This window comes from Megalops cyprinoides, chromosome 6 (genome assembly GCF_013368585.1).
Source record: "Megalops cyprinoides isolate fMegCyp1 chromosome 6, fMegCyp1.pri, whole genome shotgun sequence".
In the NCBI taxonomy this organism is placed as follows: domain Eukaryota; kingdom Metazoa; phylum Chordata; class Actinopteri; order Elopiformes; family Megalopidae; genus Megalops; species Megalops cyprinoides.
The window spans coordinates 36,572,885-36,584,441 of NC_050588.1; the positions used below are offsets into that span (position 1 = coordinate 36,572,885).

The following is an 11,557-nucleotide window of genomic DNA, read 5'->3' on the forward strand; positions in this document are numbered from 1 at the left end:
AACCTGGCAGTCCCAATAAATAGTCCTCAATAAATACGTGTAAACACATAATTTCAATATTACTCCGTATGACCACACAGCATATGCAAAGACCGTTTTGCACTTAATTCGTTTTCTTTTCCTTCTCCCAGCTCATGATATTCTTGGACTCCACTTCCCAGTAGCCTTTGTAGAAATGTTCTGCCACTTTGCTTTGAATCTGATTATGAGTTGGATATGATGATCTCCATAACCCTTTCGCGCGTACGGTCACACCGGTGTGATTAGCCGTTTAGCATGTATGCTAAAAACAGTGCGATTAGAACACGAGATTGGAAAAATTCTAGCTAATTGTAGCTTTGAGGAAACGGCAATTAAACATTTTAAAAAATACATATAGAAAATCTGTAGGTTAAAAGTTTAAAACTATGAGAAGCTTAGTAACGCTAATGAAAACATAACGAACCATGCAACGTAACACGCGTAACATAGCATAAAATTAGTTAAGTGCGAAAGGGTTTTAAGTGAAAAGAGAAAGGTGTTAGGCTACATAGACAACCTATATATTGTTTGCAACCTAACACTAAAGCACTATACCACTTTTAGGCTAATTAACGTCCTCAAGTGCATTTCGTAGTGACACTTGATGTCCATACATGTAACCTAGCCAGCCAGCCATTTAGTAACTTTGGTTAGTTAAAAATTTTCCAGTTAACTAGTGAGCAGCGACGCTAACGTTCAAATTAGTTTAAATTAGCTAGATATCTATGCAAGCTAGCTAACGGGGCTAATGAGGTCCACTAATGATGCATCGCCAAACATTTTCTAGTTAACGTTAGCTAGCCCTCGATACATGGTTGATTTTGCATGCATTTTAAAATACACTTTTGACTTTCGTCAGAGTTCAGACTAAGATCCTTGGACCCCTGGGGTCAGTAGAAAGTCGGCAAGGGGTCCGTCAAAAATTGTACCCTTGTAGCGATAAGAGTTTGTGTTGGCAGGTAATTAATCGGTGAACGACTCTGGTAAGTAAATTGAGTTATTGTTCCATACATGTTCGCCACCCCGCTCAAAGTATTTACGTTTGATGCCAGCTAGTGCAGCCATATACGGCTTTGACGTTATTAATTAACTAATTTCAACGTTATTAACGATCGATGCAATCTGTAGGCAGGGGCCGCACATCCACTTCATTTTATCAGCGAGACGTTAAAGTTCAAGTTGTCATGGAGACACTTTTAACAAAATGCTCTCACGTTACGAGGCAGAGTTTTGCTGTATAGTGTCCATTGCATATAAAAAGACAACCAGAAATTGTACCTGTCATCAAAAGGTATGTTGGAATACCGAAGTACAGCTAAAACACACACACACACACAAAGACATTACGTGGTAAAAATGTAATGTTGATAACGTTAACAAGGTGCCAAGAAATGCAGCTGGATTGCTAAATAGGCGGTTAGCTAGACTGAACCTCAATCAACAGAAGTTGTCTTTGACGTTTACCTCTTCATTTCTGACTGTCGGACTCTAGCTCTAACGCGTTATCTAGTTTGCTGTTGCGGTTGCAAAAATATGGCAAAGATGGCGATGTAGTGGAAGGTTGAGGTAACGGCTGGTATATATAACGGTTGGCTATACTGCCGGTTAGCTCTATGGAGAAAATCGATCATTTCTAGTTTTCGTAACCATCACGAAAGGACTAGATCTAGCCACCCCTATCGACCATATGCCTGAATTTTAGTTGCTGAAAGGTGAAACTTTGGTTATGATGCTGCAGTATTGTGAGTTATATCCGAACCATAATTTCTGCTCTTTTGTTTTTGAATTTCAACGGTTTATTAACTTTTCCACTGGCAGAAGTGAGTACCAGGTAAGAAATGGTCATAACGTTAATAAGCAGAGACCCCTAAAATAAGCTTCACCACCCTGTATAAATTATCATTGGCGAAAATTAGACAAGCGTTTAAGGCGGATGTGATGGGCTACCTGTTGGCGATATAAAAACCAAATCTTTTGTAAGGTTGTACTATTTACTGTACTATTGTACTATTATTGTTTCGATAAGTTGCACAGCCCTCCTTAGCTATTTAGCACGCTCACAAGGGTGCTGTCATGCCGGTTTAAATACCGTTACAGTTTTAGCTCTGAAAGGTTTGTGGCGGTGCACAAACGTTTACAATATGAGGGACCACACAACAGATATTCATATCTGACATGTCTACCATACAATAGTAGAATATCTGCCACGACACTAGTGATTAGAATTATGTTTTATTGGCTGAGAGTGCGCGATTGTCTGCCATCACAATACCAAATGGGCCTTCTCAACCAAATTTCAGTATCACTGACGTTTATGTGGCATTGTGAGGTCACATATGACGCCACAATACCCTATAGAAATATATTTATCTGCTACCAACTCAAATGTAATCATTGTCGCGTAACTATCAGAGAGATTATCTGAGTCTATCGATCATTACATTTTACATTTACATTTATTCATTTGGTAGACGCTTTTTTCCAAAGCGATTTACGAAGTGATCAATTACCAGAATGCGTTTGAAGCAGTTGTTTTTGTGCTGCTGTCTGGTTAAGTACAATCAGAACTGTCTGTTCTAATGGAAAATCATTGTGATTGATTATTAGGTTTATTAATTGATTTTTTTAACCGATTAGACAATTTTAAACGTCATTGCAGTTTACACAGATGGGGGATGATTTTGCAGTCATAGTTCTATGATGGAGGATACTTGTTGAATCTATAAATCAAACCATTTAACAAATAATTGACGCAGTAATTAATCAAGGAATCAAATGGTTAGTAGATGGGCTAAATTGATAAATGAATCAATCACATACATAGATTATTGATCAAATAGCAATCCACCAATGCTTAGACTGCAAGACTTAATGACTCTTTTAAAAAGGGCACCAATATAAATTCAATAGATTAGTGAATTTATTCAATTTTAATATTTTTAAGCAGACAAAAAGAACCATAGCCTTGTGTTGTGAGGCCAAGCAACAGTTGTGGCGTCTATACATACCTTACACAACATGAATTATGGGAATAATATCCAGGTGTCTCAGAACACACACACATTTCTGTACCCTTTAAGCCATAAATAAGACATTATTATTGCTATACGCTTATTGTTTTTTCTTCTCATCTGTAGTTTCTAGATCTGTAGTCTTTATAGTCATTAAAATAATCCCAACTGCAATCACCATTTTTGAAGAAAAAAAAAAAAATGTATTTATTATTTACCAAAAAGACACAATTAGCAAATGATTTTCAAAAGTGGTAGGCTATTTTAATCCACTTAAAAATGTGTAAAAGGTAGGTTACATCTGTCTGCCGTCATTTTATGATTTTATTATACACCTGGTTGTCAAGTAAATCGTAGAGCTTACCGACTAGCTACCTGTGGGGGCTCGGAGCAGTCTGGAGCTAAAGCAGAGGAGTGTGGAGCTCATTTTTGGAGTATCTGAAACCAAATTCAATATTTCTGATAGTTTGAATTGACATGAATTTAATATCTAATAATATCAAAACATGTATGTATAGCTGAACCCTATTTAATCATCCTTGTTGTTTTTTTACTGATTGCTTAATAGATTATAAAGAACCTATAAAGGCATGTGTGCTTTCTGAAACTGTAGGCACAGCATTCAGATGATGAAGAGGTGCAGGAAAAGGAAAAAACAAAGAAAAGATAGAAGAAATGGAAGCTGAAATGGTGGAGAAAAAAGACAGGCAAGGCCAAGGACGGCTCTGCGTCTCCACCAGCAGCAGAGGAGACAGCAAACCCCGTGTCTGACTCGCCGTCAACGGAAAGCTGTACTCCTCCTCCATCCTGCACCTCGGAGACAAATACCTCCTCCGTTATTACAACTTCTTCCCCATCAGGAAATGAGACTGCTACCCATGGCGTGTCTGAACTGAGGAAAGGCACACCAGCAATGGAATGCTACACTCCCCTTCCTCCCACGATCTCCGTGGCAATTTCCTCCTTGGAAACGGCATCACCTGCAAATGACACTGCGGACCAGAGCGTATCTGAGCAGATGGCAGGCACCCTAATAACTAAAGGCTGCGTACCATTCCCGTCCTCAACTCCAGTGCCATCTCTGTCCCTGGCCCTTGCTCTCAGCAGCTCCCTGTACCTTACACTATTCGCCCTTCCTAAACCATTCCCGGCCCATGCGAACGCCTCGGTTGCTGTTCGCTGTACCCTTCCTCACCCTGTGCCCTACGCCCTCCCCCTCACTGCTGCCAACACCCTTCCCCACCCTGTGCCCTACGCCCTCCCCCTCACTCCTGCCAACACCCTTCCCCACCCTGTCCCCTACACCTTCACCCTCCCTCATCCCCGTTTCTCCCACAGCTCCATTCATGTCCTTGTTTCTTTCTCCCGTGTGCTGTACCCCCTCTCCGATCGTGTCGTTTGTACTCTGTCTTTTCGTGTTTTTTGTACCCTGTCCCAGCGTGCCCTTTGCACGTCTTTCCACGTTCTCTGCACCCTCCCCGCTCGTGTGCCCTATATGCGCTCCCCTGTTCCCCGCATCTTCTCCCACCCTGCTCCTCATATCCTCCCCAATCTCTCTCTCCTCCCTCCTCCCCCCTCCTCCAGATCCTCTCCCTCCCTGACCATGTCATCCCCTCTGTCTCTCTGCCCCATCGCTCCCTATTCCCTCTCCGTCTTCCCCATGTCAGGACCCACCGCTCCCATTGCTCCTAATCCCTCCCCCTCCCTGTCCCTTGCCCGCTCCCTTTCCTCTGCCTCTGAAGTTCGAGGCAAAGATGGAAAGGAGAGTAAGAGGAAGAAGAGGTCAAAAGCAAAGCTGTCCTCTCTTCCATCCCACTCTCCCTCTCTCACCCTTTCTCCCTCTGTCTTGCTGTCCCCTCCCTCTCCCTCCTCCTCCTCCACAATCCTTCCACCCTCTTCCACCTCAATACCTGAACCTCCTACCTCTCCCATTCCTGAACCTCCAACCTCTCCCATTCCTGAACCTTCTACGTCTCCCATTCCGGAACCTTCTCCCTCTCCCATTCCTTCTCTCTGCCCCACACCCTCTCCCTCTACCCTCCCTGTGTCCAGTCCCACTCCTCCCCTTGCTTCAGATCCCTCCCCCTCCCTGTCCTCGAACCCTTCTGATTCCCTCTCCCAGACACCCTCCTCCTCCCTTTCCTCTGCCTCTGAGGCTCAAGCCAAAGGTGGCAAGGAAAGCAAGAAGAAAAAGAGGTCAAAAAGGAAGAAATCAAATTTCTGTCAGACCTCTCCTCCACCCCCTTCTCCCTCTCTCACCCTTTTTCCCTCGCTGTCCCCTCCCTCTCCCTCTCCCTCCCCCTCCACCCGCTCCCACCTCACCACCTGTACCCCTTGAACCCTCCTCTGAGCCCTCCTGTGTACCCTCTCCCAAGCCCCCCTGTGTACCCTCTCCCAAGCCTTGCTCTGAGCCCTCTCCTGAGGTCTCCTTTGAGCCCTCTCCCAAGCCCTACCAGACCTCTGAACCCCTGCATCCTAAACCTTCTCCCCTCCCCCCTAAACCCACCCCCAACCAATGGCCTAAACCTTCCTCCCTCCCCCCTAATCCTAACCTCACCCAATGGCCTAAAATCTCTCCCCTCCCCCCTAAACCCACCCCCACCCAGCTGCCCTCTAATACATCTACACCCATTCCCCCAAAACCATCTCCCTCCCTGCAGCCCACAGCCTACAACGCTTGGGCACAAAAACCCTCTCCCTGTGTCCCCATCTCCCACTCTCACCACCAACACGCTGAAGTCAGCGCCGAAGGAAAGGTAATTGGTTAACCTTTTCCACAGTACATGTTATCTAAATTGTATTGCTGTAGATAGTAATCCTTAGTAACACTTTCCAACAGAAAACTGAACTTTATCAGTAATCAGAATTGAAGAGCACACAGAGAGGCAGACATGTGAGGCTATGTACCTGTGTGAGAGCAGTTTAACTGTTGCTGCCATCACTCAAAATGAGATTTTGCCCTGTTACAGATCAGCAACAGCCATCGCTGGAGAATTCATCTGGGACGTCCCTAGAGAAAGGACACCAAAGTCTCCAAACGTCCCAGCAAGTTCTCACCACGGCACATCTGGTTCCCTGCACCGCCCAGATGCTATCAGAGGCCAGGCCTGGAACAGGTGTCGAAGGGACGACACTCAGTTGGGGTAAGAATGTGAAGATCTCTTTCACAGCTTAAGGCGTTGTGTGAGAAATTGTAATACAAGTGTAATACTAAGTGTTAGCTACTTCACATCTTTACCCTCCAATTCTTGTCTCAGAGTTTTGAATTTTATCCCCATTTGGCAAATTCACTTCTGGTTTTGATGAAATCAGTGTGCGGACCATGTCAGCAGAAGTTAAAGAGATAAAGACCACTCTGTCCTCAGATGGAAGTCTAAAGTACTCAAGAAGTGAAGACTAAAATCCATGTCTTCTTTTCTGCTACAGGTTGCCAAACATCGGCAGCACTTGCTACATGAATGCAACGCTGCAGTGTCTGTTTGGCCTCCACCATTTCATCGATGAGATCAGGAGGCCAGGTGCTGGGAGGCCGGAGCTTGGGAGCCACCTTTTTAAGTATGGAGATGTCCCTCTATCTCCCCCTGCAGGTCTCTTTCAGATGTGCACTCAGCAAGGGCCAGTGCTAATATGCACCACAAGGCAGAACTGCTGAGGACCTTCAAGATGGCTGTGGCGAATGGCTTTGGAGATTTCAGCGGGGACGAGCAGCAGGTTGGAGATGAGACACACACGCACATGCACTCACGCACACCCTATGAGTTCACTGCTCCCTGCCTAACGTGTGCTCAATCCCTCACGGTATCTATATTTCTTGGCCTGCAGGATGCACACGAATTTTTAAGTGTGCTTCTGTCCCAGCTGAAAGAAGAGTGGGAGTCCCTGAAGAGGAGAGGTGCCCTGGATGCCCATGCCTGCCCTGTGGAATCAAATTTTGATTTCCGCTTGCAGGTTACAAGAACCTGCTGCAGGTAAGCACCCCCCACTGGAGTGCAGTATTACTCACGTCTTAGCTGTGGTCTTGTTCAGTTGATGTCATTGTGTAAGGTAAAACTATCAGTGTTTGCTTTGTAAGTGTTAATGTATGTTTCACTGTGGTTCTCCCTCTGTCTCCGTCAGGTGTGGGGCACAGGTGTTCAGGACAGAAGTCTACAGCCACCTGTCCCTGGACATAGTGCCCCAGGGCACACTCCATGACAGCCTGAGACACTATTTCAAGGTCAGCCCCCCCTTCACACACACACAGTATGCTAGCACCATCGTTCACTTGTTCATTCTACACTGGCCACTCCCTCTGAGCAATGTGCTGATGTTGTGCTGTGATTTGTGCCCTAAAGCCGACGCAGGTGGAGTGCCGTTGCGAAAGGTGTCCTGGGCAACAGGCCTCTCAGTATGAAGCTCTTGTCCCTCCCTCGGTAAGCACCACCTCATCCCCTCACTTTCAGCATGTCTGAAAGATCCAGCATAAGAGCATCGCTTATGAGTGGAGCCATTTGTTACTAGTGCTAAACTCACTTTCATGTTTCTGCACAGCGTACTGGTGATACAGCTCAAACGTTTCAGCATTGACAGCAGCTGGAACTTAAGGAAGCTGGAAAACAGAACGCAAATCCCCCAGGAGCTTGCCCTAAATCTGCACTGTGTGCAGAATATCGAGGCTCCATGTGGGGTGGACAGAACAGCAGGGTGAGCCTTTGCTTAACAGCTCGCACACACACACACACACCTAGACAAATGAATTATACCCTTTGCCCATGTTCTCACAAATATTCACATCCCTACAACTACGGTACTGTCACCATTCACTAACCAATTGAGGACAACCCCTCCTCCTTCCCCCGTGTTGGTCACTGCCTGCCTTTTTGTCTACAGTGACAGCATTGGACCTCTAGACGGCCTTAGCAAGGAGGAGCAGATAAAGCTGGCCACTGAGCTCAGCTTGAAGGGCTCCGCCCCTCCTCCAGGTAACGATAAGTCTTTCAGTTCCAGCATGCTTATGAAATACTGGTGAAATGCAGCAACCAGTGAAACAAATAGCACAGCCAATGAGCATCAAGCAGGTCATGTTCAGAACATGACAGGACAGCTGACTAGTGGAAAAGTGAAAAGTAAGTCAAAGTGAAGAGACGAGTCCTGATTATGTTTTGTGCTTTACCCTGAAGCAGTACAAGATCAGGGCCGTATGGGACAGGGAGAGAAAACAGGAGCTCAGGTGAGGAGATGGAGAGGGAGAGAGAGAAAGAGAGGAAGGGAGAAAGAGTGGAAAGGAGAGGGAGAGTGGGAAAGAAAAGAAAGGGAGGGTGTAACTGTACCCTTTCTGATTGTAGCTGTTTTGCTCTGCTCCACAGGACCGTCGTTACACAGTTAAGAGCATCCTGTCCCACCTTGGCCAGAGCACGACTTGCGGTAAGACACGTAGAGATACATCCACACACATATTCAAACACATACATGCACTAATATCAGTGTAATGACAAAATAATACAAAAAATAAGGAATTCACAGGCAGATATGGATTCAGATGGATTCACACGTCTGTAACCGCACAGGTCATTACGTCAGTGACAGCGCGGACGGAGACAGCTGGCTGACGTTCGATGACCGCACGGTCAGGAGGTCCTCCCGGGAGAACGTGCTGCAGCTGAGGGAGAAGAGCACATACCTGCTCTTCTACGTCTACAGGTAAGAGCTCACCTATCGGAGATGGCGGTCTCACGTGCTGTATGGTTCTGTGCTGGTGTCTGTCGCAGCCACCCTGCTGATCGGCGGTGACCACGAGCGAGGGAGAAGAGGACAAGAATTCCACGGAGACACACAGGGACCCCTAAACCCGACCCCCCCCCCCCCCCAAACCCCCAAACCACCACGTGCCTTCCCAGACAGTAACCGTGTAAAGGCCCATGCAGTTACTGTGCAGGAGCTGTCAGGGTCTTAAGTTGTACATAGTTTTAGATTTAAATAAATTATTAGGAAGAGAATCATTCTTAAGAATAATAATATTTTATTTCAAACATATCTCAAAGCTCTTTAGAAATAAAAACAAATAATAATACATAAAAAAATGTAGGCAGCACAGAATAGTACACAGGGAAAATACATGTATATATGCATAATAAATGCAACCATAACAATTTAAAATTAAATAATATTTAACATGAAATGATGGATATAAGGAAGATAAAATTACAAAATATATATAAAAAAATAAAATGATACAGTTCTAATAAAATGTAAAAAAAAAAAAAAAAAAACATGATTAAGTAATTAAAAGATATTTCAAAAGATATTTCATGAATAAAAGGAAGATAAAATGAAGAATAAAATAAAATTAAAGAATAAAAAACATAATAAAATGCCAAAAAAACATTGCATAAAAACAGAAAGCTACCTCAATACCTTTGGGGTACTAACTAGCACAGCATTTTAGGATCTAAGCTGAAAAATATTAATATAACAGTATAATAACAGTATTCTAGACAAATTGCAAATGTCGGTGGCCTTCATTGGCGACCCAGTAAAAACTGCATTACAGTAGTCCCGGCAACCAAAAAGAAAGGCATGTGTCCACTACTTAGCATCCTGCAGCACAGAGAATCGGGCTGTTACGCAGGTGTAAAACAAGTTTAGAACAGGGAGACCAACCCTTTTTCTAGGCCATGAATCAATATACTACGGTCGGTAGTGTCAAAAGCAGCACTCAAGTCCAGCGAAATAAGCTACATCGGTGGCATGAGAGATTGAGTGACACACAGTGTGTGAGAGATTGAGAACAATTGCCCTCTAGTGTTCAAAATAATGTGCTGTACTTTTAGCTTGCGGTAATCCGAGCATTACTCGTGAAGTAGTCGGAGGTCTTAAAAGGTATCGCCAGCCAAATTCTCACATGGAGAAAGGCATTTCTATGTCATACAGTAAACATGACTTTATCATAATTAGTACTTAATACACACACATTAATGATAAATCAAAATTACAATAATATTAAAAGTGTTTTTTATGACAAAACTATGATAAAAATTACTATACTAGTTAAACATTTTGTTAATTTCACTTACTCTAAATAATAATTTTGAGAAAGTATATCAAAATAATGAATTTAGTGAATCATAGTTCCCTATGCAGCTCTTTACATGTATTGCAGTAGTGACCCCTTAAAAATAACTGATACTGCAACTGGCTGTTTCCAATAATCTGTGTCCAGATGCATTTGAATGTGGAAATGTTTTAATGCTGTATCTGCTTTCTGTATTGTTGCAGTTATAGTTGAGATGGGGTTGAAATGTGTAGCTCCAGGTACAGTTAGGCTAGGTTTAGGTCTTGATGTAGCGGCCTATTGTCTGCACTCAAATTGCCTCACTCACGTGTGCTAACTGCTACCCTTTCCCTCCCTATCTCTCTGTCCCTCGTTCCGTCTGAGCAACAAGCATTCCTGCAGCCTCACCCACCGTTGATCAGCGTTTACCCTGCCTCAGTGGACAAGATGCCTGGACCATCACTGCATCAGATCACCCATGATGTCCCTGCCCCTGCCCTGGCTACTGTTGGATGGAAGGTCCCCCTCTGGCCTACCTGAGTCTACCATAGTTATCCTTCCAGTAAACTAATAAATCACTGTACTGAACTCATGCATGTCCTTCACTAAACTGAATGGGCTACCATCCCACATTTTGGCTCCATTTCAACTGTTTTCCAGAAGTATCTCGACCGCGTTTTCCTGGGGTCAGGGAATAATTTTCCAGTTTTTCCCAATTAGGTCTGGGTTTTCTGGTTTTTTGATTCCCTCTGGAAAACATTATTTTCAGCACACCGAATCAGTTTAGTTGTTTTTTTTTTTTTTAAAGTGCTATAACATTTAATTATATAGATGTAAAAATAATCTGATTGATAAAAAATGAAAGATTTTTTAGATTCACGTTTTGGAGTCGTGTCTGAAGGGGCCATCAAGCTGTTGACAGTGGTTAATGGAAGTGAGCCATTACAACACTACAGTATCTGACAACCTTTGGTATCTCTGGAAATCGTTTATTGATCATTTTAAATAAAATTCTTTTCAATTTGAAAGCTCTTAGAAATTATGACTGGATGGTTTTTGCGAGTTATGTAGCCTATAGTTTATTTTTACGTCTCAGAGGTAATGTGTCTATTTGGCTATTTTTCATCGCCTTTAGACAGTAGTCGTGTGGAGTTTATTTATAGGCTATATTCATATAGAAAAGCTACATTAATGGGTTGCTAAAGCAGGCAACTTGATAGGGGCACAGCACTGCATAACACTGGTTAGTTAATACTGACAAAACGGTCTGCAGTTTAACTCCCCAGCTAGGTGGCTATGTGTAACAATAAAGGCAGGTAGCCTACATAAATCATTAGCTACGTAGCTGGCTAGCTAACGAACTAGTTATTTGCACCGCTTGAAACACAATTTTAACATACAATGCCTAATCTGAAATTCAGTAAATCTTCACATCTATTCTAATTGCTAGGTAGGAAGATACATAACTACATATACCGTATGTTATAAGCTAGAT

General features: G+C 43.6%; 1 long non-coding RNA gene across 1 annotated transcript; it reads left to right on the plus strand.

Moving 5' to 3' along the window:
• Window positions 1–6,910: 6,910 nt before the first annotated feature.
• LOC118778661 lies at window positions 6,911–8,255 on the plus strand. The gene is made up of 5 exons (XR_005005010.1): window positions 6,911–7,000; window positions 7,149–7,248; window positions 7,367–7,444; window positions 7,563–7,715; window positions 7,902–8,255. It is a non-coding gene; the product is annotated as an uncharacterized LOC118778661 (long non-coding RNA).
• The last annotated feature ends 3,302 nt before the right edge of the window (window positions 8,256–11,557 follow it).